Consider the following 26,325-nt stretch of genomic DNA (forward strand, 5'->3'; position numbering starts at 1 on the left):
AGGAGCAAGGGCAGCAGGCAATTTCAAAAATGGCATTGTCGCCTGGTGGTATCACAGTGGCGACAGCATTCTAGGGATGCAGAACTGTCCTGGCGCCAGCGAGAGGTAAAAGGGACAGAGGATGACTCACTGCTAGCACTAGAGGCCCTCAGGATCTGAGGCTAATCACACAGGCTCTAAACAGCACAACTGCTTCTCACCACTTCTTTTTTTTTTTTTTTTTTTTTTTGGTCTTTTTCCTTTTTATCGGTACCGGGGATCGAACTCATGACTGCCTGCTTTTAAGGCAGGCGCTTATGCCGCTGAGCTAAACCCCCAGCCCCTTCTTACCACTTCTAACTGGTCTCAACTGGATTCCACCCCATTTCACTGCTCCCATCCCATAACATCACCATTGCGTAGTTTGGAGGTCTCTCCGAGGTTCTTTCTATGTAGTCTACAGAGAATAGAAGCAAAAAATAGTGGTCTAGCAAACATCTAGTGCTCCCTTTTTTGCCCTGGCCTTGCAATTGATGCCATGACACTGGAAGAGACCACCTACCTTGGCCCGCCTGATTGGACAGTTCTTACAGCAGGCCTCTTCATCACTGATTGGCTCCTGCTCTCCTGCCTGCCTTCCCCACCAAGAATAATTACAGAAAAAAAAAACCCACCCTGTAACTGTGGATCCCCAATGAAAGATGGTGGAGGCTTCTGGAGCTGGCTGTCTTCTGGAATGTTGACCTCAGCTCGTCTGATGAGTATTTGCACTGACAGTTTTTACCTCAGTCCTTGTTTTTTCTCCCAAACCCATTTTATTTGAAAGTTAAAAAGTAAAAAAAAAACGTGGTCCAGGGATTTAGCTTAATCGCCTGCCTGGCAAGCTAGAGGTCGTGCATTCCATCCAAGATCTGGCTACCACAAACTGTGCTGCTATAAACATGCGTGCATATATATCACTGTGGTATGATGATTTTTATTCTTTTGGGGAGAAACCCAGAAGGAGAATAGCTGAGGTGAGTGGGACCTGTAGACCTAGTTTGTGTGGAATCTCCACACTGATTTCCACAGTGGTTGCTTTACCACCAACAACGGAGAAGGGTCCCTTTTCCCCCCACAAGCCCTCCAGCATTCGTTATTGCTTGATTTCTTGACAGTAGGCATTTTTTCTGGGGCAAGGTGACATATCAGTGCTATTTAATTTGCAATTATTAAATGACGAGTGACGCAGAACATTTTATCACATATTTATTTGCTGTTTCTATTTCTTCATCTGAGAACTCTGTATTTCACCTCAGATGCACATTTTTGGATTGGGTCTTTAAATCTGGGAAGACGGAAATTTTTTAGTTTTCCATGCTCCCAATAGTAACACTTTGTCTGAGGAACAGTTGGCAAACATTTTCTCCGATGTTGTGGGTTGTCTCTTCACTATGTTAGTGATTGCTCTTGCTATTAAAAAGTTTTTCAGTACGGTGAGATTCTCACTTAATTCTCTTTGATTTTTGCTGTTCAATCCACGTTTTCTTCGTAAAGTCTTTGCTTACATCCATGTCTTCAAGAGTTTTACTTACTCTATCTTGCAGCAGATTTAATGTTTCTGTTTTAATATAAGATCTTTGATCTATTCTGATCTTAGCTTAATATACGTTGAAAGATAATATTCAGAACATATATACCCAGTTTTTCCAGCACCATTTATTAAAGAGGCTGCTTTATTTCCAGTGAATCTGTTTGGCACCTTTGTCAAAGATAAAATGATTTAGTGGTCTGGGATTGTTTCTCCATCTTCTAATTTGTTCCTTTGATCTTTGGGTCTGGTTTTGTTTGTTTTGTTTTTTGTCAGTACCACACCTTTTTTTTAATCACAATACCTTTATAGTACAATCTCAAGTCAGGGATTATGATGAACCCTATCTTTTCTTTGTTGCCCTGGATCAACTTTGCTACTCTATGTCTCTTCTGGTTCCAGATGAATTTTCGGATTTATTTTGTGTAATTCTTTGAGATATGACATGGGATTTTGATTGGGATTGCAGTGAATCTGTACAATAGCTTTGGAAGTATGGTCATTTTCACTATATTGAATTTCCCTACCAAAGACTATGGGATAGTTCTTCATTTTAGAATATCTTCTTCAGTCTCCTTGTTGAGAGTACTGTAGTTTACAGTGTAGAGGTCATTTACGTCCTTTGTTAGATTTATTCCTAAGTATTGCTTTTTGTTGGGTGCTATTGTAAAAGTTATTGTTTCCTCGATTTCTCTTTCCATGAGTTTTTTATTCTTGTTTATGAAGTCTATTGATTGTTGAGTGTTGCCTTTACAACCAGATATATTACTGAATTTGCTTCTCAAACTAGAAGTCTTTTGGTGGAATTTTTAGGGTCTTCTGCAAATAATGATAGTTTAAGATTTTCCTTTCCTATCTTTATTCCTTTTATTTCTTTCTCTTGTCTAATTGCTCCAGCTAGTTTCCAGGACTATATATTGAATAAGAGTGGACATCCTTGTTTTGTTCCTGATTTTAGAGTGAAAGCTTTCAGTTTTTGTCCACTTAGTATGAGGTTGACTGTTGGTTTGTAATAAAAGGCTTTTATCAGATTGAGATACAGATCATCTCTCCCAATTTTTGTAGGTTTTTTATTATGAATAGGTGTTGCACTTAGTCAAAATCTTTTTCTACATGTATTGAAATGATCAAATGATTTTTGCTTTTGGATTTGTCAATACGGTGTATTATATGTATGGTTTTATGTATGTTCAACTACCCCTGCGTCCCAGGGAATAATTCCACTTGATCGTGGTGTAAAATCTTCTTGATGATATTCTGCAGTCTGTTTGCCAGTATGTTATTGAGGATTATTGTTTCAATGTTCACTAGGCAGAATGGTCTGCAATTCTCTTTCTTATTTGGATTGTTCTCTGGTTTTGGTATCAGGGTAATGCTTGCTTCCAGGAATGAATTGAGAAGTACCATTTCCCATTCGATTTCATCAAATTTTGAGAAGTGGTGGTTTTAGGTCTTCTCTAAATTTCTTATTTATCCCTGCCATTTCATGGCTACCCCTGCTTTCTTTCAAGGATCAGTGGACTCTTTCCATAATGGGCTGCAAATGTTTTCAGGATTCAGGTTCAATCCTCCAGGACTAAAAAATCCACTGATGTCAGAAAATATTCTGAGAACAGGCCAGGACAAGACACAGCAGAACAGAGAGTCGGAAGTCTGTGTTAGAGGCAGCAGACTTCATTTTCATGATTTTCACTCATTTCTATTAATTTTCTACCTAGAAACCCAGCATGTGAACACAAAAGGAGCACAGTTACTGTCTAAAGTGAAGACATTAAATTTAAATCATAGTAATGGTCTGCGACAGAGTAAAGATGAAATAAAAGCAAGCATCAATTCTCCAAGACAAGCTTGCTACTCATTCAGACTCATAAAAATGCTGAATTCTGAAAGTCATCATATTGCCAAGCATGGGAGTGACAATTATTGCTGAAATGGAACCAAATTCATAATCCAATTAAACATTTCCTTCTGGTGAGGTAGGGAAACTGAGGACTTCACACTCTAAGTTCCCCTTGCCATATAGTTTCCGTGTCACTACTTGGCACTCAGCTCTTCAGGATTTTAATATTCCTAGAAGTTTTATATTTCCTAAAGCCTGGTGATCCATTTGTTAACACCTTTTTGGCTTCAGAAATGTGTAGGATATTACTATGATCACCTCTATATGTATACACTGCAGCCATGTGTGTTGGAACCCATGAACCAAATCTGGTCCCTGGATTCTTCCTCTCAGGTTCTGAAACTGTTCCCTGGCTCCTTGACCTCATAAAAAAAGTTACCTTTTCCTTTTCACTTTTTTCCAAGATATTTATGCTTTGGAAACAATCAAAACCAAACTTCCCTCATGGAAACAATGAGATAAAGAATATATTTATATTAAATTCTGTAAGTCAGGTATTTTGTGCCTGTAGAAAAGTAAAGAAATAAATATATAATATAATTCAGCTAGCTGTATGTTCTGAATAATCTTCCAAATACATCAACTCATTCTTCAACTAATTATGTAAATGAGTTTTTAATCTATGAAAACCCTGACAGTTTTTTAGCATTTACCTGTTTCAGTTTGACTCCAGCAATTCTTTGGAAATCAAAACCACTTAATTTCCTGTACAATCCATTCTCTGCCAAGCAGGCATAACTGGCATCTGGTGAGGAATTCACGGTTAAAACAAATGAACTGCTAGAAACACCGAGACTCATGTTACATAGTACTTAGCAAGTGGATGGAGGCCTCCTTTATTATCTACAAATTTCACTTATAAGTACTGACTTAGAAAAGTTATTCAGAATATTCACAATGATGTAAAGAGGTGTATAATCATGGTTTCTGAGAAATCACTATAATACCTCTCAATATGTTAATAAGGTAGCATATGTTGAAAAGTTAGCAATATATTTGTTGATAATAACACTTCCATCTACAGGTAAAGAAAATTTACATGCAACAAAAATTTCAGGAAACTTACAGTTATCCTATCTGGAAGTTAATTTTCTGTTGGGGCCTATGCCTAAATATCTAGCCACCAGAAAAGTGCACAGCAAAGACTAAAAGAATGAGAAAAGTGGCATTGTCTTGAGGGCAACATGAAGAGTGAAATCTTCTTCAGAACTCATAACTCTGCTAACCAGCCAGCCATCTGTCACTAGGCAGCCCATATTTAATCAGAACAAGCAAGGAAGTGAGTGGACAATGGTAAAAACCTGAGCAGGCCCCTGGGAGAGGTTCAAGGAACTCGCAGATTAACAGACGATTCTAATTCAGAAAAACTATCCAGGAAGTCTCCAGGTGGCCTCAGCTGTGGCCTATCTTGTTCCTTGTGGTGTCTCCTCATTCTCAGTTCAATCATGCCCAGGCCACACCACAGCCCTGCACATGTATTCATCTTCAACCCTTTCCAAAATCTCTCTTTTTTGTTTTGTTGACTCCCAGGATGGGTGGCCACCTTAAGGTGGGGAAGCATTGAGGAGAACTCCAATTTAAACTCATCATAGTCCATCAGTTCATAACAGTAGTCATTTACCAGTATAGTCAGCAATTGTCAGAGGATGTTAGTGATCCTAGCTTCCCCCACAGCCAAGCTTTTACATTGTACTATATCTTCAGAGGCCAGACTTTTCTGCAGGTCATCCAAGGCCAAGCAAACATGAGACCTTCATTAACTACTGTCTTAGTTATTTTTTACTTGTTTCTGACACAAAATACCTGAAGCCCAAGTTGAGAAAGGAAAGGTTTATTTCTTCATTTTTGGAGGTTTCACACCACACTCAGATGGCTCCAAGGCAGGTGGGCATGGCTGGGCCACAGTTCAAGGCAGCTGCAAACAGCAAGCAGGAACCAGCAAAAAGCAAGACATATTTTCTTCCTGCCATTATATTACATTCTGTATCCACCCCTATGTGAGTATAGCACTAACACCATCAATCCACGTACTACACAATGAACCATCACAAATGCACAATGCAAACTCATGAAGCCTGGGGGACTCAGGAATAAACCATGACATTCCACCCCTGGCCCACAGGACTCATGTACATCCATTATACAAAAGGCATTTAGTCCACTTCCAAGAGTTGCCTACGTCCTATGTTTCAGCACTGCTGAACAGTCGAATTCCCAAGTCTCCTCCAAGATCTAAGGCAAACTCTTAACTGTAACCCCTGTACAAAGGAACCAAGGTTAAATATTTCTCAAATGCAAAGGCACAAGGTAAACATTACCATTCCAAAAGTTACAAGAATGGGAATATAAAGCATTGGAAACAAAAGAAGTCCAGCAGGGTGAACATTAAGTCTTAGAATTCCATGTTCAGCATCAGAAGCAATCTGGTTGCAAACTCCAAAAGCCTTGGGTAAATCCACCCCCATGGCAATCCAGTGATTTTAACTCCCGCAGCTTTTCTCTTAAATCTTCTCAGCTCTCTTTTTGCAGCTTCCCTTGAATCATCCACATTCCTGCCTTTTCCAAACTTGTGCATTCTCCACCGCACCTTTGGCTTCACTCTTACGTCTTCACAAATTGCCCTCTCAGGGGCACACTTTTTGGCCTCCCAGGCAATTTGCAATTGAGGTGGAGGCCATCTTGCCTCAGAATTTGTGCATTTTCTTTGCACCTAAAATCAGCACCTTGTGGATGCCACCAAGGTTTGCTGCTGACTGGAGCAGTACCTAGGCTTTTCTGGCTTTTAGCTATAGGGGTCAGTTGCCTGGATTGCAGGGCTCTGTTTATCTAATTGTGAGGAAAAGCTTCTTTATGTTGCCACATTCTGGAACCTCAAGTGGCCTCTGTCACCATTCTGCAACATGGCACTCTGCAGCTTTTCCCTCTGAGCAAATTCTTTCACTTTTGCAGTGAGGCTGCAAAGGGCGGAGACCCACTTCCTATGATGCCCCGGGGCCATCTTTCTTATCTCTCTGTTTCTCCTCAGGAATCAAAATCTCAACTCTGTCTTTGCAATCCACAGTCTTCCTGGAATTTTCCTTCTGGCCAAACTCACAGCATTGTACACTATCCTGTTGATCTCTTTGCTTTTGATATGCAACATAAATCTGGCTAAAAGCCCCCAACAATAGCCATGCCACAGCCTCAAGGTTTGATTGCTTTTTAATTTCTTTTTCAAGATTAATCAGTCCACTGCCCTTTGTCTCAGTCTCAGCAAAGTCTCTGGACAGGAGCAAAATGCAGACAAACCTTCTGCCAAGCCATAACACACATCATGTGGAGTCCAACAACCAATGCAGTCTTTCTTCCCAACAGAAACCTCCCAAGGCTGGTCTTTACCATCAGGCCCACTATCAGCCTTCTGGTCTCCTGAGCTCTGACCAGAATCCCCTCTACATAACAGCCCATCCTGCTCCAGCTCATTGCATCCAGGCGACATGTGCAAAACTTTCTAAACTTTACCCACAAGCCGTTTCCAAAGCCTCTCGAAAAACATGGTCAAGTATAGTCACAGCAAATAACCCCACTCCTAGGTACCAAATTCAGTCTTAATTACTTTTTACTTGCTGCTGAGACAAAATACCTGAAGCCCAATTTGAGAAAAGAAAGGTTTATTTCTCACAGTTTTTGCAGGTTTCAGCTCACACTCAGTTGGCTCCAAGGCAGGCAGGTATGGCTGGGCCACAGTTCATGGAGGCTGCAAACAGCAAGCAGGAATCAGCAAAAAGCAAGACACACCTTCTTCCTGCCATTGAATTACATCCTGGCTCCACCCCCAATGTGGGTTTAGCACTGACACCATCAATCCAAGCACTAGACAATGAACCATCACAAATGCACAATGCACCCGTATGAGGTCTGCAGGACACATGCATAAACCATGACAACTACAGTCAGTTACTTACTTCCTATCAAGGTCACTTAGGTCTTCTTAGGAGTTATCTTAGAACCATGCATAACACCTCATGGCTCTTCTGTCAGTGTCAGCCACTTAGAAGAGTTACAATCATTGTTTGACCTCATTGCTCTCTGTGAAAGCTTGGGAGATTTTTCTCCTGGTGACTCTTCTTAGGCACACCTTGCATTGAAGATGACTTTCCTTTGTGGTCTCATCATCTTCTTGATGAGACAACCAGGGATTCACTGAATATCTTAGGATGATTTAATCAGAGGTTATTTTATATCCTGGGTCTCCACCACCCTTGAAGTGCTGGGGCCAAAATATTGGCTATCCATTTAGCCTATCTGTTTCTCTAAGTTTTGGCTTCCAAACCTTAGCTGTCAAACATCCAAAAGAAGGTTTTGGTAACAATAGAGTATATTAGAGGCAGTAAGTTTAACATTACTATTTTATCTAAACATGAAACAACTTAGAACATTAAATGAATCCTATTTTCTTCTATCCATGGACATTTTAGCATTTGAATACCTACAGTATTAACAGTTGCATATTTTACATAATATATCAGGAATCAGAACCATACATAGTATTGCATCATGACAATCATGAGATTCTTATAATAATCTAAATTCCTGTTTTGATATAAAATATCCTTTTTAGTCAATCACGCTTATCTAATACACAAGAAGTTTTTTGTGTATTACTGAACAACTTATTGATCTTTAATTGAATGTGAATCTCACAAGTCTTTGTTATCAGCAAAGGTGTGCACATGAGACAAAAATCCATTACCATAAGTAATCCCAGTTTTACAATCCTGGAGTCTTATGCATCCAGTATTACGAATGTATGCAATACATCATATAGTTTTTTACAATCAACTGTCATAACCATGTGAAACCTTTATACAGGCATCATCAAACCAAAAATATATATTACTTTATTTGATAACGACCAATGTGAACATTTAGGAATACATTTTGTAAATTTATTTGAGGTGTGTCCTATGATTCTCTGGAGATCATTGAGATCTCTAACCAATGGACAAAAACTGGTTAAAAATGTTACCAGACAGCTGCTTTCTTATTTATTAATCAGAGCTTGGTTCACCAATCTCACTGCTAAGGGACTTTGTTTATTTATTTATCTTTTTAAATTTATTTTTATTTAAATAAAGAAAAAAATGAAACAGAAAGCAGGCATAAATAGTACATACATTCAAAGAAAAGAATAAACAGTAATAAAACATTAGTTTGTGTTTACATATTGTTCTCTTACAAATAATTGTTCAAGATACAAAAGTGGAACATATAAATGGGAATTCAAACAGGGAGACTGCAAATAGTTCTGTTCAACTATCTAATAAAAACTAAATAATATGGCAATCAATCCTATACACTTTAACATGTATGTATTTATCCATATCTTCATTTATGTGGATTTTAAACAAACCAAAGCAGATTAAAATCACTCTAATTGTAGATTAATAGCATTGCTTGATTTCACATCATGACATTATGGAATCAGCACTGGGTACTGTAGTCCCTTTTTTTCTCCTTCAAAGTATTTGTTCATTTCATCATGTGTCATAAAATCAGTTCTTGTAAATTGTTGATAGGTTTTATGGAAGCATGCATCTTAACATGTGTTACTATCCTTTCTATATTAGAGGGAGAAACAGAACAAAGCAGGACAGAGTGAAAGATTATCCTAGAGATATATAAAACTAAAAAGACATATAAAACTGCTGTACAATGAGTTCTACCTTGGTTACTGTGTTGTCTCTTGTTATCATCAATAAAAATGGCTATATCATCAGATAAAGTATAATTGAATATATCAGTGCATAACAGTATTAACAGAAATAGAACTTTGTAGATAGTGTAGAGTAACAAAAACAGATATTAATCAATTCAGAATGGGAGTTATAGTGAAGCATTGCTATTTTCATTATAGTTGTCTACACTCTGATGGTACTATCAACCTAACGGTTTTGAATAAAATAGTCAATAACGAGAAGCAATCAAACAAATCAGATTTAACTAAAATCAGTAATGATATAACAGTATAAGTTATAGAGGGATCCAGTTTAACTTAACCGGAAATTAAAGATGATTACTGTGCTATATCCTGATATTTTTGGGATAGCTGTCTGTGCCCTCAGATCTAGTGTTTGTATAAAAACTGGGATGCAATAAGTTCTATCTAAACAGAGTGGTACAGGTATATGGGTTTTAATTCCTGATACACTTATAGCAATATCTTCTTCTGTCTTTTTAAAGACTATTCTTCCCCTTTCACTCCCCCAGGGTGTACTGTGTATTTTTGGGTCTCCCCAACACCCTTGGTTTTATATTGTGGGGGGCAACCTGCTATTTATCTAGGTGTTTCTGAACTTTCTCACTCCTAGAGTTGATCTCTAGTTGTATCCCTTTACTTATTAAAGCCTGTCTTTCCAACCTACCCATAAATACTGCTCCAGTTGCCCCTATTACTCTCATTCCCTATCATATCGAGTTCTATTTTCTCATATTCAATTTGGGTCCAAATACCCTTCTTCAGGTAAATTATAGTTCCTATAAAGAGCATCTCGGTTGGCCCTATTTCTTGATCCACTATGCCTGTGATTCTCTCATTTTTCCTTAATTTAGTGTACATAGGACATCTGCATTAGAAATTATATCCAGCCTTCTCTGTCTCATTTCTGTTGTTCTATTTTTCTGTCATCAGTTGTCTATTTGTCTTCTTCACTTTGCTTTTTGCTCCATTCATTGTGGCCTCTCTACCACTGTTCCTGAAATCCTGGTGATTTTCTCTCTGTTTAGAACGTCCTATAGTATTCTCTGTAGGGTTGGATTGGTGGTTGTGAATTCTCCCAGGTCTTCTTTATCTTGGAAGTATCTTGTTTCTCCATTAATTTCTAGGAAAATTTTTCAGGATATGTCAATCTGGGCTGTAGGTTATTTTCTTTCAGGACTTGGAATGATTCACTCCATTTTCTTTGATGGTTTGTGCCAAGAAGTCTGATGTAATTCTGATGGACTTTCCCTTATAAACGATCTGTTTCTTGTCTCTGACAGCTTTTAATATTCTGTTCTTATATTGGATTTCTGGGATCTTGATTATTAAATGCCTATGTGTAGTTCTGTTTTGGTTTAGGTGGCTGGAGTTCTGTATGCCTCATACAGCTGAGTATATTTTCCTTTTCCTATGATTGCGATGTTTTCCTTATTTTTGTGAATAGACTTTGTAGTTCCTTTGTTTGTACTCCTGCTTCTTCATTCCCATTTGTTATTCTTAAGTTATACATTCTTTTGTCATCATCTATCCTTTGTATTGTTACTACTTGTTTCCTTGTTATATTTAGGAAATTTTTTCCTTTCATGATCTTACATTGCAAACCTGTCCTCTAGTTTGGATAATCTACCTTAGTTTCTTGCAATCAATTTTGCCAACTTGCAAAGGAGTTTTTAAATTCATGGTTCTCTCTTTGAACCACCTTCCTTTCTTCTAACTTTTCTCTATTTTCCTCATGAAACAATTCTCCCCTTTTTTGTTTTCTTCCTTTTTTCCATGTTTTTTTCTTGAGAGGTGCTTAACATTTCTTAAATTGTTCTATTTATATCTTGCTTTACTCAGTTAAATACTTCACCTTTCAAATTATCTATGCATTCCTGGAGATACTGCTTTATGTCTACTGGGGCCATGTCTGATATTGCATGTTTGCTGTCCTCATTCTCCTTTGCATTTACCTTTCCTGGATCCATATTCTCATGATTGGGGAATGGGAATCCTTTCTTGTTGCTTCCTCTTATTATTTTTTGTTCCTCCCATACAGGTGTATATGGAGGTCCAGGTTCTTTCTTTGTTGGTTACAGTTTGTCTGAAGTGCTGATTGTATGTTCCCACCCAGTGCAGTGTACTATGTAGATACAGACCAGGGAAGCCTATGCTGTGCCCGCCCCTCTGGATTAATCACCCTGCTGAAGACTTCACTGCATTAGGGTGAACTGACAGGCATCGGGACTGTTCTGGGCTAGCCTATTGGTTTCAGCCTGAGGCATGACACAGGTCAGGTGTTCCCCATCAATCCCACTTGAGAAGGGAGAAGCTGACTGAAGTCACTGCAGCCCCTTGTTCTGGCCAATTTGCCCCATCCCAGAATGTCATCTCTTGGAGCTCTATGGAAGGGGTTTATTCACGTCACTCATCACAGGTCGATGCAGGGTTCCCTGCCAGCTCAGCTTGTCAGTTAAGATCACCGACTCCCATCCTCAGTGCAAATGCATCTCCAGTGAGATGAAACTGATGATCTTTTGTGTAGTTCCATAAATCTTGGCTGCATGAGATCAAATGCAGGAGTGGCAGCAAGTGGCAGCACGAGACTGTAGCTGTTTCAGTAGAAGCACTGGGAATGTACTTTTAAATGGTTTCTCTCAGCTTAATTTTTTCCAGGCTTAGGAGAGTCTATCTCCCTCTGCCAGGGTCTCACTATGCTGTATTATTTTTGGAATCTAAGTTGACATCTCAGAGAATCTCTATAGCCTGCTGTTACCAATCCACCATCTTTTCTCCTCCAGGACTTTGTTTATTCATCCTAATAATATAATTTCTAAATAATGAGACTATAAATCAGTGATGAATAACAACATATTGCATGCATATACCCAGTGTTTGTGACATTTTGAGCAGCTGGCAACCAATGTGAAACCATGCTTTGTAAATTCACAACCCAAACATATCTTTGATCAAACAATGCAAACTTGGAAAAAGAGAAAAGTTACTGAGCTTAAAATGAAAGGAACAGCTGTTCACAGAGTGGACAAATGGACAAACAGAAAGATGATCAGTGTGGATTCAAACAAACACAGAAATCAGCACACAACTTGTTGGGGTCTGTGAGAATATTTAAGTTCCTGAAAGGCCATTTGTGTACTTGTACCATGCCTCTTTGTTAAACTAGCTGCCCTCTTAAACCCCATGCTCCCAGTACTGGAACACCTGTTCACCTCAAGCATTCCATGCCCTCAGCGTGTTTCCCAGATATTCTGTGCCACTTGAGCACGCCTGTATGGGTATTTTTGCTTTCTGCTTTACAGGTGTGAACAATCACTAGCTCAGCAACTCCCAACAACTGCTTAAAAACCGACTGGACAAACAGGTATCTGATATATGGACAGACTGATAAACATCTTACAAAATCAGAGTCCACTCAAGCATATCCTTAATCAAGCCAAATTACAATACCTTCTTACAAATTTCAAATCTACAACTATGAATCCACCAGTTGGATTTGCTTTAGACCAACTAGCAGAGATCTTATAAAAAGGGTCAAAGGCCTGATTCAGGGAGAGTTGAAATGGTGGAATTGCATTTTGTAGCCTGTGATGCCAACTTATTCCATACAGGGCAAACAGCAGAAATCCACACAACACCTTAGCAAAAACACAGAGCATGCCCCTTCCCCAGATCAACAGAGGCATCAGCCCTAGCCCACATGAGTCTTGGGGAGTTTTGTATCATACAAAAGGGTTTGTCAGAGGTATATACTGGCAAGAATGTATTTGAATCAGGGAAGAAAACAGCCTCATTGGGACAGACACCTGACCTAAAGTAAATAGCACCATGAAGAGAATAGTAAAACCTGTGCAGGAAGTGCATTTTTGTTTTTTAATTGTTTAAAGAGAAGATATATTCTTTTCTTATTTTTTTTATTAAAATAGACTAAACAAAACAGAAAACAGGTAGAAAAGATATATGCTTTCAAAGACAAAATAAACTATAAGAAATCACTGGTTGTTTACATATTGTCTTCTTACAAATAAGTGTTCAAGATACAAGACTGGATTATACAAAGTGGGGATTCACATGATTCCCCATTATGTGGCCTTGAAGCCTTACAAAGTTTTCACTTATTAATTGGAATGGCTTTATTCTGGGATTCTTCATATGGAAATATTTGAAGCTATAGTATATGAAATTATATTCAAATATTTCAAGGAAAAAGACAGACACTACGGTAACTACTATTAAGTCGGGTTATTTGTGCTGAAGCACTAGGTTGCTGAAACTGTCATGCTTTGACCTGTATTGTTATGTTGTTATGTCCTCTTTTATCTCAATCTCTCCCTTATTCATTAAAAAATTATTTAGGTATTTTTTATGATTTTTTAATTAAGGGAAAAATTAAAAGAAATTAGCAGTATATATTATAGTAACTTTTTTGATTTCCTATTAACTTGATTTGAAGTCCTGTAATACTCCCACTGTCTTGTTTTCACTGATTAAACTCTTTTCTGTTATGTATGATAGGATAAAGTTAAGGGTATAGGCAACTACTTAGAAGGCAATAAGATACACTAAGATGCCCATTCTGATTTGACTATTATCTCCTTTGGAAGTCCTTAATGTTTACAATGTTTAGGTTTCATTGGTCTTATTCTCTACTATTTAGTTCAACTTTATAATACCTAATGAGATAGACAATTCTTTTTAAGGACGCAAGAGGCATTATGGTAACAATTGTTGATAACCTTGTACTCTGTTTTTACATCATGTGCTATATCTATCCTTGGTTTTGACTGACAGCTTTGTTTTGCCATATTTGACTTTATTCTCTTCCAAAAAAAGTGATAAGAACTAAGGAGTAATAAAACCCAAAATGTATAAATTGTGTTGTAAAAAAGACGGAAAAAAGTGCTCTAAAGGATACAACTGCAAGTGTGTTTAGGGGTGTTAAATAGATGACCATATTAATGTTTTTGGTTGGATCATTGAAGACAACTGTTTACAGTCTCACTGTTTCAATGTCCACTTTGTATGCTTTGATACTGTGACTTGAGCAACTATCTCTAAGATGATAATGTATAATCTATTAACTGGTGGTTTCTTACTGGTTTTTTTTTTTTTGTAGTTTGTATTACTTGTACCCTTACACCACTTTGTTTTGTTTTTTCTCTTTTTCCTTTTAAATAATTTTTTTAAAAAGTGGGGATTCAAAGAGCAATGGATCAAAATCATGACTGTGCACTTGCAAGGCAGGCATTCATGCCACTGAGCTAATTCTACAGAGCTGTGTTTGCAGAGGGAACAGCAGAGGACAGCAAAAAGGAAAAGTAAGCCTTGTTAAGTGGCAAGATAGTAGTGATTAAATCAATTCTAAGGACTATAGGTGTTCCAGTACATCTCAAGAGATGAGAGGGAATACCATTGACCATGGAAATAAAATATCACCAAGTTCGTGAAGTAAAAGAGAAACATCAGCTCCAGGAGCAAACATGAAAAGGAAAAGTTGTCAACAGTTAAAGAGAGGCTTCGGTATGCATCTCCTATGGGAATAGCAGCAGACAACAAATTTCAGTCAAATCCTTGATTTCCACAAAAAACATGACAAGCTTTAGAGGAGCCATAAGACAAGACAGTTAGTTTAGCTACAGATTCAGAAACATTTAGTTGAATGGGTAAGAGAGATCACAATTGAATCAACAATATGCCTGTATAAGCAGCATCAATGACATCAGGAATCACAAGAGTGGCTGTTTTTGATGCATGTAAACAGGAAAGAACCAGGCCAGCTGTCCCAGAAGGTAGGGCATCATGAAAAGTTGTAGGGACCTTATAAAACTTACCAGGGATTTCCGAAGTAGTGTCAGGTTTCATAGAAACATCTTTCAAAGCATTTTTGTAGTCTGAATTTGCATTTTTGTATGTTAACTGAGTTCAGATAGGTATATACTGCTATCATAATTATTTTTGGGAACTCAGGTTGTGCATCCTACATTTTTCTTCACATCAGAATATCAGTAAAAGACTTGTGAGACTTTCAAATTATTTTCAAATGAAAAATAAGTGCATCCTTTAGTGACAATTTAGGTACACAGAGGCCAGACAGCATAGGTTGCAAAGGCTCATGTTCAGGTGACTGGCAGCACCATGCAGGTTCCTAACACACCTACTTCTTGCCCATGCAACACACAATGTAATGGCTTGATAGTGCTGGAGAAGCTATCAACAGTCCTAAAAATCAAGCTATTGATATAGCTGTGTTTCTCTCCAAGAGAAAAATGGCATATAACATTAGGTAACTAAAGAAATTTCTCCTGTCTGAAAAATGTCACATCTTATCCTTTCCCATCTGTTATAGTCAGGGTTTGCGAGGAAACAGACTTAACATGGGACTTATAATTGATAATATAATTTAAAAATATTTATCTCAGAATGTCAGATTTAGAGAGATGTAGAGCTTTTCAGATACTACGGACCAAAAAATCCAACTGAGTACTTGAATGCTATGACAATATCCAGCATAAGTAGAGCTGATGAATTTGAGCCTATGACAAGGACAATCAAAAGTTTACCTGGAGACTTAGAGGCACTTACAATGTGTCAGGAAAGTCTCTGTTAAGATAGTACCCTAGGAAGGCTCAAAGTTCCGTGTTGGAAGCTAAAAACTCTGTTCCTTTGGTCATAGAATCTATGCCACAGAGTTGACTGATCATTACTGGAGCCAAGGCATGAAGCTCAAGATAAGTGTCAGAGATCTACAAAAGAGAACAGTAGCCATGCACAGCAATAATGAGGACCTGAGCTTCTTTGATGATGATGATGATGGCTGAGATCATATCTGGAAAACCAGTGCTACCAGCTTTTCCATGAGAATCAACATCCCAGCTCCTTTCCCTCTAGTTCTCCTTTAATATAGTTTTAAACAATCCATCAATGGATATTCTGTCCCCAAACCATGATGACTTCATTCACTGGGTAATCCAAGTTGACCATTACTAAGGAGGCCACAGCACCAGAGCAGTTCTTCAGATACTTAAAATCCAAACAGGCTTTATATCACTTCATATATTAAAGTGGTCATCTGGTCTGCTTCACATAAACAACAGTGAGAAAACCTGAGGCTCATTCTAATGAAATAATCAGGAACACAAACCTTCACAAAGTAGTCTTCACATCTGCTTTGACAAACCTCTCACTGGAATTATGTGATATGTTTCTATCTGTGTGTCCTACACAATACATAAATGTGGGCATTTGAATGAAACTATAGTCAGGGTAATTGACCCTCTGATTATCCATGGAAATTTTAAAAATCTTTTCTAAAGAATGTACAAAAAGAAGCAGTTATGTACACCAATGTTTCACTGCAGTACCCTGACAGCACTTAACCCAAGAGAGAATGTCAAGAGGCTGGTGGTATGCACATCTCCACCTCAACAAGGCTGAGGTTGGAGGTAAAAAAGTGGAAATACTTTAACAACAAAAGCAGTTGAAGTAAACTATATTGAATACACTGTATATACCAAATCTAAACTAGGCCTTGTCCTTGTGCATGGAGCCCATTACTTGAGACACTGAGGAAGGAGACTTGTTGAGACCACTCTGGTTTATAAAGTGATCTCAAAGCCATCCTGGACTTCATAGCATTATGCTTATTCAAAAAGATAAATATATAAAATCTAATGGACATAATAGTGTACTAGTGATTGCCTTGTGACATTAGCATGACTCTCATGTTTATACTGACCTATAGTCTACTAGGAAAACCTAACTTACAGCCCATTTCACAATAAAATATCACACCATTTACCAAATGGAGTACACTGGTGAGTATTTATTGTTCATCACTGATATTTGGTGGTGATGGAGCAGTGCTTGCTGCTGCTCTCCACAGAAAAATGACTATTGCTGCAGTAACAGGAATCTGCATGCATCACTGCAATATGTCCTTAACTCTTTGAGGAAGAGACCCACTAAAGGAAGCACTGCACTAATGAGAATTACTAATTTTAGTCTTTTGAATACTTTAAAAACTGACTTCAGTAGTAGTTGAACTACTTACCTACATTTCCACCAACAGGTTAAATAGTTTCTTTACTCCTGCAGTCTCATGTATGTTCCTTAGATCTTGTGGTGATTTGTTTTCTCTGCAATGAGATGATGTCCCTATTTGAATTTCTCTATTGTGCAAAAATGCTCAATAGTTCTTCAGGTATTTCTTGGCAAGTTGTACATATGCTGAAAATGTGTGTTCCTTTCATGTTCCTATTGGCTTTACATGTTAGCTATCAGGGAGTAACAGGTAAAATTTCTCTCATTCTGTAGTTTATTTCATCATTTTGTTTGACTTTTTTGTGGCTTCTATGTTTATGCAGGAGGATTAAAATCTTACAAAGTCCTTTTTGCTTGTTTTGTTACCCTATCTTATTTTCAACACAAAACAGCAGCAATAGTATTAAGAAAAAATGTTTTAATACCTCTACATACAGAGCATGGAATGCCTGGCTCTTTCATGTTTCACTATGTTTTACTCAAATAGAGGCATATTTGAAAGTGCTGCACAAATTACAATAAAAAGTACATTTCCTGAGTGAAATAAAAATCACAATTTGCAGTAGTGATTCTTTTGTTTTGTCATACATTTTTATTCTTGACCTCAACTTACTTGTTTCCTTAAACTTCAAATGCAGGGATCAAAACAACTGCTTCACACTCTGCTAAATCATCTAGCAGTTGCCACCCAAAGTCAGCTTCAAAGCCATGATCATTCCATCTCAGTCTCTCCTGATTCTGGGACTAAAGAAATCACTATTAGCCAATCTTTATAGGTAACTCCTTACCAATGCAATTATTTAAATACAAAATGATCAAAAATTGCATACTTTTTCTTAGTTTTTATAAAATAACAAGTAATATTAAAGTGACAATTCTACTATACTCAATACAAGAATGAATGGGTTAAATTGACAGCTGCCCCAATGATGCTCAGGATGGTCACTGCATAAACAAATGGGCTTCCCAAGTGATTCTTGGGGATAACTGCTAGGTGGCAAAGTGATAAAAGGACAACTATTGATGTGTAATTGTGAGTATTAAAAAATGTTGACGCTGGGGAGGAAAGGGAGGAGATCTAAAGCATTAAACTACATCTGCAGAACTTGAAGGTAAATTTTGAGACAGGGCCGCACTAATTGTGTAGGTGAGACTCAAATTCCTCTTCCACTAATTTAAGCTCTGTTAGATGCTAGGATTACAGGCATGCATCAACAAGACCAGCAAGATTTACTTTCATGATAAAATGAGAAAGTGCATGTACTCAGGATATATGTATTATAGATTCAGTCTTCTATTATTAGCTGTAATACAAGCTCCAAGTTTTCCCATTGATGGTAAGCAGAAATGGGCTGCAGGGAATCTGGCCACATGCTGTAGTAGTAAAGGCTGACAATGTAGTTTACCGTGTGTTTAATTTATGAAGTATGTCAGGTACAAGATAGATATCGTTTTAGTGGCAATTACACAACAGGTGAGTAATGTATTCTTTCAAGGATAATTGAGACTTGGGCAAGCTATCTTCACTGGATTAGGGGTATTTAATGAAATGCTCACTTGTGTTTTCATGACAACATTTTTTCAAAACAATTCCATTGGAACCTAAGCAGGTTTTGAATTCAACAACACTGCATTAAACACTTTAAAATTACATGAATGTTAAAATGGAAGTGAAAACCACAGGCTACAGGAAACCAACTGCGATTCATGGCCCAGTGTATGTGTTTAAAGATAATCAGAACACACCACAAACATCAGGCACTGGTCCTTATAAATAAAGAGATATGTCATTGTATAAATTTACAATTCAGTAAAACAGAACACAATCTGAATCTTAATTTAGCAAATTTACTTTTTACTGTGTTGACAGCTCAAAATTTAGGTTTCCTTCATGCCATTACTTCAGTGTTTTAGGAAAAACTGTAATAATTACAAAATATATAATGCATTCACAGCATCAAGGAATAAAATAAAGGCATTTGCATGATACATCCAATAGCAACGTTTTCCCCCAGAACAACTCCACATTTAAGTAAAATTGATTTCAAAGTATGGTTACTCATAAATCATGCCAAATTTTATAATTTCTGGAGATATTAATATATTTTGTGACAAGTTATGGTTATGTCAGTATGGGGCAATCAGAAATTCACAGTACTATGGTTTACTTTGGTACATGTGGAGAAACATTACTAGCAAAGTAAAGATGCAATATAAACATAACAGGTAAAATTCTGATGGACAGAAAAACAACAGTTTACTTAAATGACAAATATTGGCACCACTGAGAAAGAAAATCAGGCAACATAATGTACATGGCATGATGTCCAGTGATGTTAGGGAATCAGCAGATATCTTGTCTCATCACAACATGGAAAACATAATATTCATTAATGTGCAAGTTATGTGAAAAAAACACAACTTTGTCAAAACCACATGCTCTGAGCCTTATAAATGTATATCTTAATGCCAAATATTGCATCCACTTCAGAAACATCATTTATGAAAGAGAAAATGAAGCATGTGCATCAAAAGATTAAAGCAAATGCAGTGTTAAAATTACAATTCACCAAAAAAATAAGTGACTAGACTAATTAATAGTATTGCTCAATTTTATATCACAATGCTACAGAATTTGCATTGGGCTTCTTAGTGTCTCTTCTTCAGAGTATCTGTTCATTACATCGTGTATTATATAACTTGTTCCAATAAATAGGTTAGAAATTCTTCCCAGGTATGAATCTCTATGTATATATCAATCCTTTCTGTATTATTGGGAAAAACAGATCAAAACAAGACAACAAAACAAATTCGTATAAAATCATGATATGAAAAAGACATATAAGACCACAATATTGGGTGATGTACAGTATTTACTATGCTTTCTCTTGTTATTATCAATAGAATTGTCCACACTATCAAGCATTATATAGTTAAGCATAAGATTGCATAGCTATTTTTATAAAAACAACTTTGAAGACATTGTAGGATATTAAAGCAGTTAATAATCAAACCTGGAATGGATATCTTTTATTTATTTATTTTTTTGGTACTGCGGATCAAACTCATGATCTCACACTTGCCAGGCAGGTGCTTAAGCCACTGATCTAAATCCCCAGCCTCCCAATGCATATCTTTTACATCTTGTCATCTTCAGAGTAGTTGCCTCTACTCTTAGACTTGATACCAGCAAGCATACCAAATGTGAATAAAATCAGTAAAGGCCAAACAGCATCCATAAAAACCAGCTTCAAATAAGATCAGTCATAGTAAGACAATGTAAGTAATATAGGGTTTCAGTTTAAGTTAATAAGAAATTAAGGGTAGTTACCATGGTATAACCTGATATTTTTGGGTTTTATGTCTGTGCCCTCAAATCTAATATGAGTAGACAGACCAGAACAAAATATAATCACACTAAACAGACCAATAAGACTACTGTAGCTTTTAAATCCTGATACACTTTTAACAATGTCCTCTGCCTTCATTTTTAGGCAATTCCTCACCTTTCTCCTTCTCAGGATACTATTATTCACTGTTCAGAGTGATAATAGTTGTCATGGTTTCTGTCTGTGTCCCCCAGGCCTCATACATTTGGATTGTGCATTTGTTATTCATTCAGTGTCTAGTGCTTGGATTGATGGTGTCAGTGCTCCACCCACAAAGGGTTGGATCCAGGATGTGATGTAATGGCAGGAAGGTGTCTCTTTTTCTTTGCTGGTTTGAGCTTGCTTTTGGCAGCTGCAATGAACTGCGGTCCAGCCATGCCCGCCTGTCTTAGAGCCAACTAAGAGAGGACTGAAACCTCAAAGAACTGTACGAAATAAACCTTTCCTTTCCCAACTTTGGGATTCAGGTGTTTTGTCTCAGTGATGAGTAAAATGTAACTAAGACAGTAGTCTAGTCTCGTATGTTGAATTTCAGCATACATAAAGGTAAAGACAGCTACTATGAAGAGAATGAAAGACCTTATTGTAATTATTAACAACTTCCCCAAAATCAGTTCTTGAAGACCAAAAAAGCCTGCATCATCCTGTAATTATTTGATTAGTTCTATAATGTTCAGTATATATTCAATGCATGTGAAGATGGGAACAACTATTTAAAAGAAAACTAGAGACAGTAAGATAGACAGTGAACATCTCCAGGGGACTTGCTTTGAAATCTGTGTTTCTTTAACTTGTTTTCTTATGAACTGTTCTGTACTGTTTTGTCATGTTTAATCTTACCCTCTTTAAGATTAAAAAATAAGTATGCAGGACAGATAAGCATATTACTAAGTTTTTATTGGATCATTGAGCAGAACTGTTCACAGTGTCATTATTTGAATCCCACTTTGTACGCTTTAATTTTTTAACTTGAACAACTATTTCTAAGATGACAATATGTAACTTATCAACTGGTGATATCTTGTTTATTTTTTTTGACATCTGTGTTATTTCTACCTTTTTCTGTTTTTTTTCTCTTTAAATAAAAAGCATTACAATTCACCAAAAAATATCAAAATTAAGTTTTAAAGACAAAATATTAAGTACATAGATACTGTTTTGCATTAAGAACTGGTGGTCAACTTAACATCAGCTGGATTACATCAGTATGGCATTGAGCAAAGATGTTCCACCTGAGGTAAGTTGCCAGGATAAATACATGGAGAAGAAGGGAGGTGATGAGGGTTGAGGCATTAAGGAAGCATTGTGGGTTGTCCTATGAGTTGCTGTCTGAGCTGTTGGTTCTCCTGAAGAAGGCTTGGTCCTCATATTGAGCATTGCTTCTTGGCTGGGAAGGGTTTGGATGGGAAGACATGTGCTGCTTAGTCTCCAGAATGAGCTCATCACGCTGCTTCCAGGCATGTACTTGACTATGCTTCTCATTGGAGGAGCTCCAGGCCTCCGTGTCACTGAGGACGGCTGTGGTGCCTTTCAGGATAGACCTGTTCTTTGTTGTGAGTGTGACTTCTCAGCTCCAGCACAGAACACTCATCCCACTAGCACAGCTCCATCATTCAGCTGGCATAGACTTTCTAGCTTCCACCGCTGACCCTTAAGTCTTTCCAGCATGGATCCATAAAAGAGACTCCATGAGTCCTTCTTATGTGCTCTGGACCTCCAGTTGGACTAATAGTAGGCATTGTCCTGAGCTCTGGATTTTTATTTGGACTCATGTGTTTCATTGCTGTGGGGTTCAAGCTCTTGACTAAATAATCTATGTCTTTGGTGTTGTGGATAGACTTCCTGCAGTTTCCTGTGTTAACTCCCGGTGACTATTATAAAAATAATATTATAATCATTTGTCTTGATCCAATTGTTCTCTGTGCACACCCCTGACTACAACAGCCACTATCCATACTTGAAAGTGAAAAGCACATTTCAGTTTAACATGTTTAATTACAAGATGCCATGTTGAAGCACAAAGACACTTTAAAAAATCTAGAGAGGTACAAGTGATTAACTGAAAACCATACAACACGTGCACTTGAGGAGAGCTCCACCTCAGATTTGTTGTTTCTGGAAAATTTGTGATAATTTCTTCAGGTCTCCTAGGGATTTTTAAAGTAAACTTAGATCTAAACTGTCTGACCAGTGATGCTTTTAATAGGTATTTAACAACAAATATGGATTGCTATACATCTCACATTGCTAATCCACATAGGATCTCTGCCCAGTGAGCTCTTTCAGATATGTAACAATGATCATGTGTGCTGAGAGGATTCCCATAACACATAGGATTTATCTCTTGTGTGAGTTTCTTCATGTAAGTGAAATACATGGCTCTGGCTGCTGAAAGTGTCTCCACTTGCTTACATAGCCAGTGGTTCTTCCCAGTGTGAATTCTTTCACATGTTTTGCAATGACAGTATGCATTAAAAGCTTGCCACATTGTTATATACATAGGGTTTCTCACCATTGTGAAGTCATTGATGTCTTTTAAAATATCCATGTGTGGTGAAAGCTTTCCCACATTCTTCACATACACAGGATTTCTCAACAGTGTAAATTTTTTCATGTATTGGACAATGAGCATTTCTGCTGAAACCTTTCCCACATTCCTTACATATATAACTTTTCTGCCCAGTGTGAAGATTTCATGCATTATGCCATATGTACATGTGATCAAACCATTATCACAATGCTTATGTACACTGGATTTGTCTTGAGTGTGAACATTCATGTTGCTTACAATGTCCATGTTGGGTAAAAACTTTCCCACATTGCTTACACTCATAGGGTTTCTCTCTAGTGTGGATTCTTTCAAGTTGCTTATAATTTCCAGGTTGGGTAAAACCTTTTCCACATTGCTTACAGACATAGCATTTCTGTCCAGTGTGAGTTCTTTCATGATTCTTATGTTGTCCATGTGTGGTAAAAGCTTTCCCACATTGCTTCCATACATTAGGTTTCTCTCCAGTGTGAATTCTTTCATGTTTCTTACAATTTCCATCTGTGGTAAAAGCTTTTCCACATTGCTTGCATACATAGGGTTTCTTTCCTGTGTGAATTATTTCATGTCCCTTACACTGTCTACGTGTGGGAAAACCTGTCCCACATTGTCCCACCCTACATACATAGGGTTTCTCTCCAGTGTGAATTTTGTCATGTTGCTTACAATTTCCAGGTTGGGTGAAACCTTTTCCACATTGCTTACATACATAGGGACTCTCTCCTCTGTAAATTCTTTCATGTTTCTTACAAATCCCATGAGTGGTAAAACCTTTCCTGCATTGCTTGCATACATAGGTTTTTCCCTCCACTGCAACATTTTTTATGGATCTGAACATTGTGGTGTGTTACTTTTTCTTTCACATTCAAATTACCCTCAGCAGTACAAAGGAATACTTCTTTACACTGATTCCAAGATGTATGCCCATGGGATTTCCCTAGCTTGTCATTTCTGTAAAGAAAAAAAATCACATATAGGATTAATAACCATATTAGTAAGTTTTTGTTGGAGAGTTGAACAAAACTGTTTGCAGTCTCGCTGTTTGAATCCTCACTTCATATGTTTCACTTTTGTATCTTGATTAACTATTTCTATGAGCACCATATGAAATCATCGACTAGTTATTTCTTACCATTTATTTTCACTTTGAAAGTAGCATTATTTGTACTTACTTTGTTTTGTTTAGTCTTTCCTTACATAAAATTTTGAAAAATCACAGTGGAATGGGGCTCTGTGTTACTGACTCCATTAACATCAAGTTCTGCTTTTAATGCCTGCTAAGAAATTCTGACAATGAAGCAACAGACTGGCCTTTTAAGATATGTTGAAAACAACCATTCCCAAAACACTAGTACACATTTGGAAATCTTAAAAGTTGGTACCTTTTGAAATGCAGAATATTTAGCTTCACTTTGGGCATGGGTACATATGTGTATCACAGACAAATCATTCTGATACATTTCTCAATCACAGTCTCCCTTCTGTCCTTTACGTGTAATTCCCTGTTCCAAACAGTCAGTGTTACCTTTCTCTATCCAGCCTCTTTCATTTCATTCCAAAATTAATATTTTGGTTTCCCATCTAAAAGAAACCCTGTGACCTTTTAGGCTTTATATATGAGCTATTTCACTGAATTGATGGGAGAAAGACTCACGCATTTCTTATCACAAATGACATTATATTATTTCTTTTTTGACGTTATATAACAGGTTTTCATTTTCCATGCTGGCAATGAACAACAGATATTAGCATAAAATCTCTAGCTTTTATATTTATTTTAAGATATTTTCATTGATTATTAACCTGTGAAGTTTGAACTTGAATTTGCCATTCTTCAAAATCTGATTCCTAGGGTGCTGGGTTTATAAGAATGTACCATCACAGAGGGCCTATTAACATTTTCCTTCTCCACAAATCCAGTTATAGATTGCTAAGCTGCTTCAAGGACTGATCTCTTATAACTTCATCTGCCTTGTATATGAGTAAGCATGTATCTGTATTTTATGTGGATTTTGAGTTTTTAAAAATATATCCAAGACAAGTATGAGGGGATCAATTTCTAGAGACAACTTGATACTGATATTCAGAATGAGTGCACTTAACACTCCACCAGCCTACTAAGTATTTTAATCAGAATGGCTGATTCCCTATAGCATGGCTTGGAAACACGAGCACTCTGTTTTATTTCAAATTCTATTTCAATCTTAGCAATTGTTAGATAATGAATGTGTTGTATTTGCAAGTATATATGGATAGAAAAACTGGAGGCAGAATGTCATAACTCAAAGTGTATGACTTTTGTACACATCTATATGCAATGTCATACATTTTTTATGATTTAATTCCTGAATTATACATACCCTGGCTTATACATCTTGGGAAAATATTACTGACATTAAATTGAATGATGCCTCATTTCTATGGCAGTCATTTTTCTGCTCAGAAACTACTCAGGAACATTCCTTCCCCTTGTGAGTGCGAATTACCTTAAGTATCTCCAGTAAATTTTGCATTCCTTTTCAGCTTCCTGGATATCCCCAAGTCCTCCTGAATTGTAGACATAGAAATACCAGGCTTCATTAGAGTAATAAATACAAATTAATAGATTTTTTTAGATTTATGATATAATGTTAGTAGGTCTGAGCTATTTTTCAAAATATTTTCACATTCCTTTTAATGGAACCGCACTGATGAGCAACAAACATGCTAACAGCATGAGTGACAAAAAGATGTCATGCTTACCTATCGCAGTCAAGTTCCTAAAGATTTCTCCCATCACATCTCTGTAGAGGTTCTTTTGGGATGCACTCAGCCAAGTCCACTCCTCATTGCTGAAGTTCACAGCCACATCCTCAAAGGTCACCACCTCCTAAAGGATCATACATATATTCCTCAAAGAAGGTTGAGACCCCAGATTTGGGATATCTTAAACTCTCTCCTACAAATCTTAATCAAAAGCAAAGTGTGCTGGTGTATATCTATAATCCCAGCAGTCACAAGGCTGAGACAGGAGGGCTTTGGTCAGGTCAGGAGAATTCTAGGCTCCATACAGGGTACAAGTCCAGCTGATATACATACAGAATACTTGTCTCTATAAAACAAAACTAAGCTAAACAAATAACACCAAACAGAACAGCTGAATGAAGACAGATTCATTCAAAT

This window comes from Cavia porcellus, unplaced genomic scaffold (genome assembly GCF_034190915.1).
Source record: "Cavia porcellus strain 051 isolate PalLab524CR breed Dunkin Hartley unplaced genomic scaffold, mCavPor4.1 scaffold_34, whole genome shotgun sequence".
NCBI classification, from domain to species: domain Eukaryota; kingdom Metazoa; phylum Chordata; class Mammalia; order Rodentia; family Caviidae; genus Cavia; species Cavia porcellus.